Source organism: Dryobates pubescens, chromosome 16 (genome assembly GCF_014839835.1).
Source record: "Dryobates pubescens isolate bDryPub1 chromosome 16, bDryPub1.pri, whole genome shotgun sequence".
Lineage (NCBI taxonomy): Eukaryota > Metazoa > Chordata > Aves > Piciformes > Picidae > Dryobates > Dryobates pubescens.
The window spans coordinates 23,792,798-23,809,127 of NC_071627.1; the positions used below are offsets into that span (position 1 = coordinate 23,792,798).

Consider the following 16,330-nt stretch of genomic DNA (forward strand, 5'->3'; position numbering starts at 1 on the left):
CTCCAAAGGCCTTTCTACCATGGGAGTGCCTGCAGTTGTCCTCAAGTCATGGACTACTCAATTATTGCATTAAAAATGTCTATGAAAAGACATCTGCTCCAAAAAGCCTTCCTGCAAAGCACGTGCAATTGGATCTGATTAATAGCTCATTTTCCTGTTGTAATGAACTACTTGACTGATACGACATTAAGTAATTATCACCAGCCTACTGTTGGAAGCTGATTAAAAGTTTGCCTTCTCAACCACCAGTCAGTGCTGTAATGCAGATTCATTTTGGCCACGTGCTCGTGTCTTTCACTTGAGAGCCTTTACGAGGCGAGGCATCGCATCGGCTCCGCCGCACACTGTTAAGAAAAATAACTGCCATCTGGTCTCAGAGCACAGGCACAAAAAAGGGAGAATAAAATAAAAGTGATCTGCTCTGAGAGTTCAGCCAGGAATACATTTCTGGGTGCTGCTGAATGATTTTATCACAGTTTTAGAAAAATATATACAGATATTCTTTAAAGCAATTTGCTGCACGGTGCTGCCTGTGATGCAACCACACGGTCAGCTGCCGGAGGAATATAAAGATTCTTTCACCTCAGTTCTAGTTTGCTTCAAGGCTGACCTCTGGCAGCGATGAGCAGTACTATTAAGCAGCTTGGGTATGCAGGAGGAATCCGATCATGATGATATAAACTATGAAAACAGGAGTCTAGTATTTAAGACTAAATTCCTTTTTGTTTTGAAGCAGCTTTCTCCCTTTCAGATGCATTCTGCCTTGCAGAGTGCCCACGGTGCCACATCCCAAATGCTGCAGATGGTTGCTGGGCTCTCAGCCCCCAAACACAACTCTGTGCTCATTTTTGCTGGGGCTGTTCAAGCCATTCACTGAAGTTTTTCAAGGTAACTGACTCTTCTGCAGCTCTGTTGCCTCTGACACTGCTTTGCTACTCCACTGTAATGATTATCTTATTTTCTTCAACTGTTTCAATTACAGGAGTTTCTTTTGTCTTTTCAGCTTGACAAGAAAATGTCCTCATTCCCTTTACTTACAGCCCTGCACTTTGAGAAATGCACAAACTCAGAGTATAGAAATGACGTTGGGGTTTGGTGCCACAGATAGTGATGGAGACAGATGCAAAAGGCAGTGTGCTTTTCCTTTGGAGGCTGGCTACAAAGATGCTGAGGGGACTAGAACACCTCCCTTATGAGACAAGGCTGAGAGAAATGGGTCTTTTCAGGCTGGAAATAAAAGACTGAGGTGGGGGATCTCATAAATGCTCATACATACTTCAAGGGCGAGTGTCAGGAGGATGGGATCAAGCATTTTCTTCTCCAGTGGTGCCCAGTGACAGGACAGGAGGTAATGGGCACCAACGTAGAAAGTTCGTGAGGAGGAACTTTAATTAAAGGGTGGTGGAGCACTGGACTGGGCTGCCCAGAGAGGTGGCAAAGTCTCCATCTCTGGAGATATTCAAAACCTGCCTGGAAGTGCTCCCATGTGACCTTCTTTAAGTAAAGCTGCCTTGGAAGGGGGGGTTGACTTTTGCTCCAGAGATCTCCTTCAATCCCTACCATTCTGTGCTTTTGTGACTGCAGGAGGATGGATCATGGCACAAAGCAGACTTTACCTTGTCACAGAATGATTTCCACAATTGCAAAAGGCAGACCCCTGTCTACAGGTCACATCATTAACAGGATTTAGGGTCCGTTGTAGAAAGCCAGCTAAGAAACACTAAGCCTGAAGTGCACTGATGACTTTGTGCCACTGTCAGCCATTAGCCACAAAACACACAGGATGGAGATGAGCGAACTAGCAAGCCCCTCAACACAATAAGGTGTAGACTGTAGCTCTTAGCTGGACTGATACCTAACACATCACAGGGCCCTGAGGCTCTGAGTGCAACTACAACACACATGGCACAGCACCTGAGGACCAAGCTACATTCAGACATTTTACACCATAACCTTAAAAGTCCCTGGTTACTTGTTCCCCTGCACAGCCTTATATTTGTCCTCCTCTTACTGTCTTTAATACTACCTTGGTCCCTTCAAAAGCCAGGTTCTATTACAAGATCCTTCTGGAGTAATTTTTTTTCACCCCCCCATCCTCAGTTCAATTACTTTAGTATTATTATTTGTCTATCTCAAGTCATTGCAGCAGCAGCTCATCAAGCCTGGTGTCCATTTCCATCTCTTTACTGAGGGCAGCAGAACATGCACAGCCTTAGGTCTAAGACCTGTTCTCACTAGAGCCACCTGGAAGCCATCAGCAAGCAATGTGTGTGAAAGCAGAACCTCCCCTTCAGCTATCAACTGAAGTGCTTTCACCTGAGCCCCGTCTGCAGCCTTTTGCTTACAGATGCTTAAGGAAAGAGACTCTTCTCCCCTCCTTTCCCTACCCCCATTCATCATCAGGAAATTTATTCTAAGACAGTGATATTTAATAACAAGAATTCAGTGGAGTACATCTCAAAGCATTTTCTTCTTTTTAAAAGTTAGCAATCTTAGCAGCGACAAGGCAGGGGATTGCTGCAAGAAATCTGCAGCCATCCCAACTTCTGCCTGTGTGCTGGGGCTGGCAGCACAGTCCAGCAGCCATTTTGGTTGCAAAACCCCAAATTTAATCTATTCTTTCCAAGCTACAGCTTTGTCAGAAACAGTGCAAAACATTGCTGTATTTGAAGCAACTCAAAACGAGTTTTTTGCCAGCTTGGCTAAGGAAGCAATAGCTGAAAGTTTTAACTGGACAGCCAGATTCCAGACCTCTGCCAAAATCATGGACAAGCATCTATTTCCCAGAGAGAACACCTAGCCTCCAAAAGTAAACGTGCAATTTTAGAGAGTGATCTTTTGAGAGGCTGGATATGACTTTTGGAAGCTTTTCAATCCTAAAACCCCTAACAACACATCAAACATCCAAACAAGCAAATTAAAACCTAGACCAGAACACAGGCTGCCACGAGCAGTCAGCCAGCAAATCCCTTCTCAATGGAAGTGCACACTCACAGGCTCTGGGAACATGTTTTGCTATGCTAATCATCTTGTTTTAGAATAAATATGTCAGTAGCAAGCCAGGCCAAAGAAAATTAGGCTTTTTTTCTTTCCCCCTGACAACTTAACCAACTTTAATCCTGCTTTAAGACTCAGAGTTGAAAGGAGCTACTATAAATCATTTAGAAAACAACAATTGTGCAGAAAGGACAAACCAGAGGCTCCCCACTAGGGTAAGAGTCTGTCACGTTTGTAAGGACAAGAGGACAAAGTGTCTCCAGTATTCCAGAAACAAATAAACATGAAAGTCTTGAGCAAGTACTAAGTCTTACAGGCAAACTCTGCCTGCTCTTGCCTTTGCCTGCTGAACTGATGCACCAAAAGGCACAAGATTTAAGGAGCAGTTAAGCTTTACAGAATTCAACCCCTTAACATTTCAGTGCATAAAGAAATTGAGTGGTTTAAAAACATCCACACATCACCACAGGGAGAACATACACTGACTCAACTTCATTACTCATTACACAGAGAGAAGACTTACCACACACTGTGAAAATACAGGGAGACCACAGCTACTTCACCTCCACAGGAACAAGGAGAAGGCAGCAGGGGTTGCAGAAGCCACCAGGCAGTTCCAAGGCCATATGTGGTGGCCCTAGCCAGCCACACCACTGCCACAAACACCACAAAGCTTTGGCTGTAGAAAAAGGAGCTGAGAGGCAGCTCTAAAAGCTGCCTCACTCAAGATTTTAAAGCTTTCAGGTGTGCTCTGCATACCCAGAAGCCCCAGCGATTGCTGACAGATTCAGCTGCTAGATGAGTCCCAGCTGGCAGCCCCGGGGATGCTCATCACTGAAACTCTTCCCACCTGGCTGGTGAGTTGGGCTTGCTCCAGACTGGGAGCACCAGCTCTTGGAACTGAGACAGCCTGCTAAGGGGGTTTGAACTCTGCCTTTGATTCAGCAAAACATCTCACACCAAGTCACATTTTGTTTCCAAAACAATCTACAGCCTGAATTCCTGACCAGCTCTCTGAGTGGACAATATGGGCTGAGCTCTTCAGGGATCTCTACATCTTTGCTTCTCACAATTCTCTCCCTCGTGAAGCAGGAGAGTATATATGGAAATACATTCAGGAAAGCCAGAGGCCAAAACAAAGTAATTTGCACAGCAGTGGTTTGTTTATTTACATTCCCAATCTGTTGTATTTACATTTAATGATAATTTTTACCCAGGTCGTGGAACTATGAATAATTTCATTTTTATTTACCTTGAAACACTCTTGGGAAGAAAATGAAATTTCAACAATATTTTGAAGCTCTGTGTTCAAAAGCCAACAGTTTATCCTTTAGGGTAAAACTCAGAAGGCCTCCCCAAAGAGGATCACAGCCACAGTACAGAAAGTGGAAGTGGATATGAAAAGGATAAGGATTGGTTTCAATCAATTCCTGCTTCCAAACTACTGCACAAAGTTAATTTTCTTGCCATTTACTAAACAAATTAATAGATTTTAATGGAATTTATATCTTGGGAAGTCTTAGTCTTTGCTCTGCAGCCGGCTGCCCTCATTGGTAGTCTCTAGGTGAAGCTGTGGTGAATAGAGTGCAATACATTTAGGTGGTCTGTAACAGCACGCAATTAAAAAGAGACCTTGTAAATCTGGTATCAGATGTGCAAACCAAGACTGTCAGTGTTCAATGCTGAGACAACAGCTCATCAGAATGGGGGCAGTTTATATTTTAATAAGCTGTATAATATTGATACCTAAGATAATGACTATCACTGAGGAAAAAAAAGAGCAAAGATGATTCGATTGAAAATGGCAAATGAGACAAACTTGTTGTTTGTTGATTTCAATTAATATTTCCCTTATCCCTGACAGCTAGGAATGGCTAAAATACCAACAGACTTCACAGGCAAGATCAATTCTGTGCTGCTGTGTGGCTCTATTTGATCGTCCGAGTGCAAATTCAATTGAAGCTGCAAATGAGCTTTAGGATTAGCACAGATATAAAATGCTCTGAACTCAGATTTCAGCCGGAAGAACCTTTACAACATAATGAGTATGTTACCCTTCTTCAAGAGCAGCTACTCCCAACTGCACATTGAGTAAATTAGCAGATTAATCAGTGATGATTTTAGTGCAATTACAAATCAGGCTCCTTTGAATACAAGTTGGCAGGGTGTAATTTAGGAAGTTCTGCCAAAGTTTTGGGAAGGAAGCAGACAGCAAGTAGAAATTCCTCCTCAGGACTTCAGAAGCTATTTAGCAATTTTATAGGACAAGCAACTTCTTTACCCTGAGGAGTTTCTGTTAGATGGATTTTCAAAGGTCTGCTGCAAATAACAGCAGAAAGTTTCTCAAAAGAAAAAAAAAAGACCCCAACAAACAAGTTAGACAATTTCTTCTAACAGAAAGTGTCAGGTAAACAAAACAGGGAGATTGGTACTGTCTGTTCTTGTTCTGGCAGTCAGCCTTGCAGTGATGTTACACAAGTACAGAATTGGGTTTGGTGCACGTTGTGAATTACTCGCAACTCTCACCTCTCTGTTTCACAGCTGCTTGCTTCAGGCCCTATCTGAATAGCACTGGGCTGCTCAGGCATGTTGTGATACTCCAGACCTTAACTACAAAATACTAACCTGACAAAACCAAGTTATTTCATGGAGATGAGCTGGTGTCACTGAACTTTTACTGACATGGCTGTGGGCAGTCTAGATGGTGGTTTGCTATTTTATCTCAAGCTGCAAGTGACCTGGGCGTCCCGAGGCCAGGGCACTGCAGATGTGGTGACACATGAAATGCTACAGGGCTAGAAACTTCTGTTCCTGTTTCCTTTGCTCTAAAGCCAGAAGTCTGAAAGCTCTCACAGCTCTAGTCCCAGCTGGGCTGATTGCATGGAAGATCATCTCTTCCCAGTGGTCTCTTCTAGAGACTTCTTCCATGTAGCAAAAGCTATCTCACCATCCTCAGGGTCTGTAGGTTCCCTGACAGAGCAAAACTTAAATGGCTTCCTAAAGCCGGCGTCTAAAATGTACTGCCTGTACCTTCTGCAAAGTGTGTTCCTGTCTCACTGAAGGAAGCTTATCACAGTACAGATAAACCTAGCAGTGCCTGGCTGTTTCTATCTTTCCTTTGCATAAGCTGCTTCTCTTGTTCTTGAAGAAAAGAATGACAGGGCTGAAATCTGCCAGTATAAATGGCAATGCTGTCTTCTCTCTTTGTAGAAGTCTTTTTGTGTGTTCTGTTTATTAGAGCAAGGATTTTGGCCTCATTTTACAACCTTTCATATATTCCACACGAGCTGTATCTACCTTGAGCACCACCAGTCAAGCTGTGTACAGAAAACAGCTTGCACATATTTCCCTATGAAACCCCAGGATGCTAACTGAGCTTTGGAATGAGGCTCCTCATTTAATACCAACACTGTAACATGAGAACAGGGATATGATTAGAGAAACCTCTCTACCTGGTATTTACACCTTCTTATACAAAGAATAATCACATACAGAGCTGCCCTGCATTTCAGCAGCATCCCAGGGCACTTATATACTACCACTTTCTTTGATTTCATTATCCAAAGAAACAGCCTCTACTATCTGATTGTCCTAAGGCTGTTGATTACTTTTTCTTGCTGCTCCTGACAGATCTGGCTTTTAAAAGTCATAGGAAATAAAAGGCCTCCACTCCCTGTGCTGTGGGAGATGTGCAAAGATTCTTAATGGGGCATGGTGGTGAGTGGGGACATTTCTGTCAGAATGAAGCTTGTTCAGGACTTTCTCCCATGGTAAATGGATACTCTGCTTGCTTGGTGTTCTTTCAAACAATGATGTCCATGAGAATATATTGGGAATTAAACCTGCCCATTGCTGGAGAGCACCAGCAGCCACAGGACTGTTCTCAGAAAGCAGACTGTACACAGAAGATAAAGATTAAGAGATAATAGGGAGGACTGAAAAGGAAACTCTGCACTTGAGGTGAAAGTGTATCAGGTGTCAGTCTGATGAAAGGGAAGAGGAAGAATCAAGGAATGGTCAAGCCCCTCCCTCTCACCAACAGAAAGAAGGCACTACAAGCTGCAGATGTGAAAACTGGCAAGATGCACAAAGGAAAAGAACCAAACCAGGAAATCCACACAAACATACAGTCCTGCTGCTTTTAAAAGTCATTAAGCTCTCCTGAATAAACAACACAGCTTCTAAACTCTGCCTGTTCTCATGAATTTTCATAGGAGAATTATTTTTCCCTTTTCATCCTTATTTTTATACTAACATAAAAAGGGTTTTCAGACACTAAACTGTGTAAAAATAAAATGAAGTGCTTGAATTTCAAGAGAGGAGGGGAGATAGCAGGAAGTTCATAATTAAACCTGAAATCTTCTCTACCACTCCTCAGTTTACAGTAATCTTCAGCAGCCACTTCTGAACCCAGGATTTTGCATGCTGTGTGAGATGCTGTAACTTGGCACAGAGAGCTTCAAGGTGAAGTGTGCAGCAAATTTAATACTTCTGTTGGCTCTGCCTTTCTTTCCTTCCTTCTGTGACAGTCTGCTTGGGTTTGCCCTGCTACCAGAAAAGAATACTCTTTTTTAAGAGGATGAAAGTACCTTCTCTCTGCCCAGAATCTGATTGTTTTGATATTAAAATACTGTATTGATCAGGTCTGCCTCCTCCTTCTGGCAGAGCTTGCCGAGAGCTCTGAGGCAGCTGAATTGCTGATAGCATGAGATTAATCTGAGCACACAGAAAGGTGCAAGTTACTTAGTAAGAGTAAAAATGACGGCAGATTGCTTGGCAGCAGTTAATAATATCAGAGGGTTCCAACGTGACTGATGAATGTCCCAGAAGCTGTGGACACACATGCTTTAAAGCAGTCCTCATTCTCAGCCAAACACAGGGCTCTGCCAGCTTTGACACCATCAAACCCCTCAGTGTCTCATGTCTCTACACACACTCCTGTGCTTGGCAGGATGAAACTGTTGGGACAAACTATTGGGCTGAACTAGGTGGTGGATTCAGGCTGGGATCTTTAGCAGCTTGCTGTCCTTCAGTATGGTTTATAACCCAGCCTAATCTCTCATGGCATCGGCGGCAGCTGTCACACACAACACATTCCTTACTTCTATACTCCCAGAAGCCCTACTGCCCAAAAAGTGTGAGCTTGGTTTTCATCTGAAGCAAGAAGGTTCAGAAAGTCTACTGGCACTTTGCAACTGCAGGGAAAGAAAAAAACCAACGACCACCCCCTCTCCCCAAACCGTGCTTGCTTAGGCAGCTCAGCTGCATTCTGCTTCATTATGTTGATTTTGCTTTTCCTAAGGCGAGGAACACGCAGTCCTCACCAAAGAAATTGACATTGCTGGTGGGGATCAGAAAGTAAATGCATTTTAAAGAAGAGAGTAATAACTCCTGCCCTTAAGGCACGACACCAAATGTTTCTTTTTAAAAATGACTGCACAGTACTTCTGTTGTGTGAATACTTGCTACCACGGCACAAACAATCAGTTACAAGCTGTGCTAGCAAAATATTTGCCCCTTCTGACACATTTCATTATGAGAGAGGCTTATTAAATTCTCAAGAAGGCTACAGCAGATTAAGCTGTTGAGGATTTTTACAATTAGCATCCATTACCTAAGAATTCATCTATGATTTCTGAATAGCATTGGCTCATCAAACAACAGACAATTAAAGATGGGGGGGGGTGGAAATCATTCCCAAAGGCACATCCAGAGGGTAGTCAACATCCACTGTTTGAGGCTGGTTTGGAAAAATAATCAGACTGCAGTTTCCTGTGTCAGAATGAAATGAATGTTAGCAAAATGCATTCCAACCAAACCAGTTATAAATATTATAAGGAGCTGGGTAATTTTAAAACCCCATCCTTTTTAGCATCTAAATAGGCTAATGCTCCTGGTGCTTATTCAGCACTGCTGATTTACAGAGCTCTGTACTAGGAATGTCTAAACATTCTGCTGAATTTCTCAACATATTCAGTGCTGCCTGCGTGGTTATTTGATGCTAGAGATGGAGCTTGTAACATCTACCCCGTTCCCAGCTTCTCAAATGAGGCCATCAGGAGCATTATCCATCTTGTACCAGGCTATGTCTTAATGAAAGGTGACCAGAGCTTCAGGAAGGTCCCAGACTGAGAGAAGGAATTTACATAATCACATTAATTTATGATGCTAACTGCACACTCATGATCCAGTGCAGAGACAGCACGTGGTGAAACACCTTTAGGTAAAATTTGAAGATGAGTGCAGTCGACATACTTCCACAAACTGCAGGAGAGACATTTCAGGAGTTCCTTCCACTGAGTTATTAACATTCCACTTTGCTGTGACCTTGGATCAGGAAGCCTAGCAGCCATGCATCATGAACCATCCATGGGTTCCATATTCTTCAAACACACAGGCCCACAAGCAAACTTCCCTGCAGAGGCTGAAGGTGCCATCAAAATGCAATGCAGCCATGCTTCTACACTTTTCAAAGCTCCAGCATTTTGCAGCAGCTGCCTCAAATGCATATTTTACTGTGGGAAACAGTGACACTCTACCAGTGTCATATTTAGATATCCAGCACAACGTTACCTGGGACTTTTACAGGGTTTGGATTGAAATACTTTGATGCTAAGTTATGTCAGGATATCAGTTTAGTGCAGATGATGTTGCTGGCTCACTATTTGCTGCCTTACTTTCAATCACTCCATTCAACTTGGTTTTCACTTCACTTCCATTTACCAGGCTGTGATCCACTATACATGTGTCCTCACCCCTCTGATTCTGTCTCCACTTGTCCTTTGTGAATTAGCTTATGAGAGACTAATGAAAAAGTGTCAACATTTCTCCATTTCTATCAGCTCATTTGCACCAATCCTGAATGAACCACCACAATCCTAGGAGCTGGTCACTCTTCACCACACTTCTCTTGTGTACTGACCTCAGCTCCTGTGAGCACCCAGAAATGTAACAGTTTCTCTTTTGATCCCCTTCTCTGCACTGTACTTCTACTCAGTATTGATTCCTCTTTCTTTCTACCATCTCTCTCCTGCTCTGGTAGAAATCTAGAAATTGCACTATTTTGTTTGTTTGCTTTGTTTTCCCATTGCAAATGACTCCTTTTTTTCATAAAACCCTTTTCTTGTTTCAAAACCTACTGACAGTGGTCTACCTTCTGCCTGACTGGCATCTCCGACTCACCCCTCCAGCCCTATTTTCTCAAGATCTGGTCAGCTTAAGGAGAACTTCACAAACTTGTGATAAAAACTGCAGTGCCCCTTTGTGATCACTGCTGCATTTAACCATTTTGATTCCAGTCTTTCATCCTGATCACTCTGCTCCTCCCTCCTCACAGCTAATTTCCTTTTCGTTTCACTTTCCCCCTCCTACCTCTGTAACTTTCTCCTGCTTCATTCAAATTCAAAAATGAGGTCTCTTGGAGAAGCAGTTATTTCTTCACCTACTCTTTAACCATTCTTTCTTTCTCTACTAAGCACTATCACATTAAGTATTATATTCTCTCTAGATGGTCTCACAATGTCATTGTGATGCTTTGCCCATAATAGTCTAGTCTTGCCTTTCTACACTTGGCTCCTTGAAGTCTGAGAAAGGCTGTAGGTGTCCTCTGTGGTTTATCATGCCATCTCTTTGCACTATTATAATGATTTCTCCTCAGGAACACCTTGTCCTCATTAGAAACTCACTATGTCAAAACCAAGCACACAATATTTCTCCTCACATCAGCTTCTCCATTTTTCAGTAGCTGTTTCTCTATCACCACATTTATCATCTGGACTTACCATATCCTTCTTTTCCTAGATGCAAGCCATAGTACATTATCTTTCTGCTTTTCACTGGAATGAAGAGGAAAATATAACTAATGTAGCTATGTCTTATATTTTCTCCCTGAAATCTTTTCATCCTTTCACATTACCTGAACAATGCCTTTCACATTTTCCTTGTTTACAAGCTATTCTTCTATTTTCAGTCTGTATTCTGTTTTGGACACAAAATGTGCTTTTACCTCCAGTCCTATCATAGTTCAGGGTCAGTAGTGAATAATAGAAGGGAAGCAGGTGTTTGCAAAGGTAAAATAGAAAACATGAGTTTGTTTCTTCCCAGAGCTGGAAAGTAATTTACACTGTTGGAGACAACTTTCTGGAGGAACCCATTTCCTTATACATAAAGGAAGTCAAAGGCTGCTTAAACTTTACTCTGAGGGTTGCAGTAGAGCGGTTGTAAGGCTGTTTTATGTATCAGTAGCTGTGTTTTGCATGCACATTCTAATGCTCCTCATTTCTTGCTAACTTTCAGAATTTAGCAGAGAGCTCTACAAAGAGAGGGAATCATCACACCACTGAACATCAAGACCATCTGAACTTCAGCTCTACAAATAATTGATCTCATTTGATTGTGATCCTAAGGTGTCTGTGACGGGGACCTTCTCTACTCAGCTGTGAAGAGGGCTAGGTTTCCATTTCAGCACTCAATGTACTGCAGGTGTGCTGTCAAGGCCTGGGTGAAACTCATTCTGAAATGAATAGCTCTCACTGTGCTTCATCAAAATGTGGAATATGAGTTTCTGAAAGGATGATGAACCTCGGTTACACAGGCAGCTGGTTCAAAATGAAGCAAAGATTTTCTGAACTAACAAAGAAACTAATTAAACAAACCTTCAGACTTCTGAGCTCTGTCTTTGCTAAGCTAAATTATTGTTGCAAATGAAAAATTTATACACAGATAAAACACAGGAGCTCAAGAAATTAACTATGGATGAGGTGCTAAGCAGGAATGACCGCAGTGTAATTCAATTTGGCAGTCCTGGGCTTCAGGTAAACTGGATTAGTTAGGACTAGAAAAATCTGCCACAGGACTTGAGAGAGACTTAAAGCCAGATGACTGAGCAGAATAATGGCACACAGCATTACAATGTACAGCAGTGAAGAATGGACAGGCTGATTTAGACAAGCAAACTACAAAATGTCCTTTCTGTTCAACAAGGTCCATCAATTTAAATGCCAATAAGGTACAAAGAAAGGATTTCTAAAGAAGAGGAAGAAAAAGCAGAGGAGACAAAAGTTTCCTCTATTTCTATCTGTAGTGCTGTCTTCTGAACAAGGCAAGAGACTGGCTGCTAGACTAGAGCAGGTTTGGCTCTTCATTGGAGTTTCCAACTTTTAAAACTTGACTTCTTAATGAACTAAACAAATGAACAGAACCCCTTACATTATGCTTTACTACTAAGGTTAATTAGTCTTCCACAGTTGATGATCACTGATTGTAACAACCAACTAATTAGAACGGTTTGTTTTGTTTCATGAAAGAAGATGGGTTGGGTGATGATCAAAGCTAGGGGCTGGCTAAATCAACAAAGCAAAATTCCCAGCTGGCACACTCCATACATATTAAATAAGATTTTCCTAGATCTTATCATAAGAAAACTTTCCATAGTGTGAGTGTGGATGGTACAAAGAGAATTTGCTTTAGTAGCTGCATAAACAGAGATAAATAGAAGATATACAGATACTGCCAAGCAACCACTTGATTGAAAGAGCTGTTTCCCCATTTCTCTTAGCAAACTTCAGCAACTAAAAGGATAAGATGTTAGAAATATTTTCCTTTCAGCTATTTTGGCCTCATTTCCAACCTTACTACTGTAATTTCTGTGACATGGGATAAGTAGATGATACCTCAGTGGCCCTTGCCTTGAACATGAGATCATGGAGAGTTTAGGAACATACTTAACATCTCTTTCTCAAAGAAGAAAATGCTGACTATCTGAAATCAAAATCATCCACGGGAAAGCAGATTTCCATGTCTGTGAAAATGCTGAAGGAGAAGAGAGCTGATCTTGTCAAAATGTTTTACTCATCCAAATTCAGAGTTGCATGTCAGTTTGTACTAAAAACCTTTGGGTGTTAAAAGAGCTTAAATGTGAACATTTTTGTTAATTAAAAGTTTGCAAAGATTTCTTTGCAAAAGTGAAACAAATAGCTCAAATATCTTCTCCAGAACTGTTCCTTGCCAGCAGTGTGGGGTACAGACAAATGGTGCTTGAGTCACCAACCCTGCGTGTGTTTAAAGGTCATTTGGATGTGGCGCTTGAGGATACGGTTTAGGGGTGAGCCTTGTGGCGCAGGGCTATTGGTTGGACTTGGTGATCCTGAAGGTCTTTTCCAGCCTGAATGTTTCTGTGATTCTGTGAAATGCACAGATATTGATTTGGCCTGGGTCAAATCTGGGACTGCAGTAGAAAGCTCCTATAATCCCAGCCATAAATGTTTGGATGGCCCTTCCTTGACTCCCTTAGAACCTTGGCTGCACAATAAGTACATTACAGATTCAGTACAGTGCTGAAAGAAAAATGAGAGACATCTAAAGATGAGAACATAGTTTAGGCCAGAGGACAAATAAAAACACATTAAAATGAAGAGGAGATAAAATGTATCAGCAAAATTAATTGGGATCCCAAGAAGTGCACAGTGTGCTGTAGCCTCTGGCTAGGGTTTCCTTTTTTTTTTGAAAAGTAACGTCATTTAAAAATTTTACAGAGTTGTAAAAGAGCCTCAAGGTACAAAAATTGCTCTTCATTTTCAAACTGTGTTATGTCTTACAGGAGAACATTTGTTCAGATGTGTGCGATAACATAAGCCCTCATTAAGGGACAAAATGATTTCCTTTCAACCTGAGGATCTTCTAGGCAGGAGAAGAGGCAGAGACACTGACAGAGCCTGCTCACTTCATGACAAGCTGTGCTGCTAGAGTGCAAATGGAAGAGAAGCAACACAGAGCAGTAGTTAGTGATTGCATCAGGGCTCATCAGGTGCATCAGAGTTGTGAGATGTATTTGTTTCCTGCATCCTGCAGGTCTAGTAGCAAGTTCTAAGAGCACTGTGAAGCATTTGCTCTTCCTGGACACGTACAAAGAGCGAGAATGCCAGAAATTGCCTGTTCTTCAGGATGCAAAGCGGATGCCAAGGAAAAAGGCTAGCCGAGGGTTATGGGGAAAGTCTGCTCTGCCATATCCACTTCTCAAAGGAAGTGTCCCATAAAATGGAAAAGCAAGCAGTCTGGGAATTTTTTTAACAGTTGTCATTCATCAGAAACCGCTGAAGACCCAGGCAGAAGATTTCATCTTTTAGAAATCATGATCCAGTGTGTTTCAGGTGCTGCCACTGTCGAAATAAAATATGAAAGCAGCAATGCTAGAGCACTTCCAAAGCAAACCACCACAAAAAGAGGAGAGAAAATGTCTCTGGACACTTTTCTAGGATCAAAGCCATGCTCTGTCTCTTGAGACAATAATGAAAGAAAATAATGTCTTATTTTCTCCAGGTACAAATGATCATTGACTGCTCAAGCCATTTGGGGGTAACTATAAGATACAGACTCTCTTCACCAGCTTAACACAAAATAAATTTGCCCCATCAGCAATACAGGAGGTGGTGATTACATGAATTTTGCTGCCTGGTAAGCTGGACAGTCATGGGAGTGGATTTTATTTAACCTTCCATTAATGATAGCAGTTCAGACTCAACAGAGCTGCAGTCCCAGCTGAGTGCCATAACTATCAGGCCACTGAGTGAATTTTGCATAAGCAATGAAATACTCATGGGGTTAGCCATGGACAGATACCAATTTGGGCACTCACCTAGACTGAGGAGACCAAACCCCTTCTCTGATTAACTTCCAGAGAAAAGAACAAAACCCACAGACTTCCAGGGAAAACAATAAAGAAAAGCCAATAACCACTTATCAGAAGATCCCAAAGACTGTTCTACCTGAGTGACAAGCCTTGAACTTCTTATCTGACATCCTACATTCAAGGTCTCTTCACCACCCTACTCCCATTTCTGAGGTGAGAGACTTTCTTGTCAAGAACTATTCTTTACCTTCCTAGAAAGCCTTTTGTTGAACTGACAGGAAAAGCATTTTGTCAAAAGGCTCAAGAACTTGTCTGCTCAACACGGAGAGCTGAAAGCTTGTTTTCATTTGAAGCTCATTTCTGTTTCTGCTCTCTCAAAATGTTCTGGTGTTAAAAAAAACCACACAACTCAGCAGGGAGCTGAGAGCAAACTGAGACTGCAAAGACTATACAAATAATTCTGCAAAGAGCTAATCCAAGAACATTCGAAATCTCCATTTTTGAGCACTGGATCTAATTGCAGCGTTTGATTTAGTACAGGTGGCAGTTTTCTGGCTGCAGTACAAGTTTCCTTTTCCTATTATTATTATTATTATTATTATATGCTAAGAAGAGTAGGAAATAACTTTGCAATCAGCTGCTTTTTAAGTTGCAGTAACTGAACGTTCTGTATTTACTTGCAATGAATCTTTCAGGGTTTCACTGTTAAAATGGAGAGCGTTAATAACTGATAGCAAAATGAAGGCTTGATAACTCTCTCTTAACTAATTTGAAAACTTGCTAATCTTCCTGCCCCCACTACTCCACAAAGATTTAATAGCAGAGATCTGTAGCAATGTTTCCTGGTAATTATGCTTCATTAATGTAGCAGAATCGATGCTGATATAGTTATTTATTAATTTATTTCTGACACCCTGACACTGTAGCCAGTTAAGTGGCTTAGATACACTCCTTGATCAAAGCTATACCTCTGAATTTAGAGATGAGAAGGGTGAGCATGGATCCTCCAAACTAACAACGACCCCCTAGACTTCCAGTTCCACAGGCATGTAAGTATGAGATGGGCATTAATAAATCAGTCTTCTCTTGGGGGAAAGCAAATGCTGGAGTTCAGCACTTTCTCATAGACTGTCTGCTCACAGCCCCTGGACCAGCAAATCCACCAGGCTAAACCCTGAGAGCCATGGGATTAGGAAACAGTAAGTCTTTTCAGTTTTAAGGAGTCATGAAGGGGTTTGGTTTGAGACAAAATTTGATCTTTTGATTACTGACTCTGAGAATTTAGCACTGACTTTAACAGCAGATTCAAGGGAGAAGGAATGAGGGGAGGCACTCAAACCACAGAAGAGAATTTCCTTCTCTTCCTTATTAGCTCTTGAAGTTCTACATCTGAAGTGCTCCTCTGTCAGTTGTTAGACAGCTCACACAAGAGTTTTGCATTGGTGATATGGACTCTAATTGCAAGGTGCATTAGCATGATGTGCCCTTCTTGACTCCCTTAAAAAACTGGGGGCACAAAAAGAAGTGTAAAGTATTATGTAGAAATAGCAAGGGGTTTCTCTACCTCTCTTTTTAGTATACAGAAGATGCTTATGGGAATGAAATTATGAGATTGGTTTAAAGCCAGAGATACAAGCAATAGGTCTTTCAGAAGTGTGCTCAGGCATTGCCTTTTTATTGCCCAAGAAGTGAATGGCACAGCACTGC

The 16,330-nt window shown here is 41.8% G+C and overlaps 1 protein-coding gene across 1 annotated transcript in view; it reads right to left on the bottom strand.

Moving 5' to 3' along the window:
- Positions 1 to 16,330, bottom strand: part of SPOCK1 (SPARC (osteonectin), cwcv and kazal like domains proteoglycan 1) — a 298,517-nt gene that overhangs the window by 102,847 nt on the left and 179,340 nt on the right. The window lies entirely within an intron of this gene.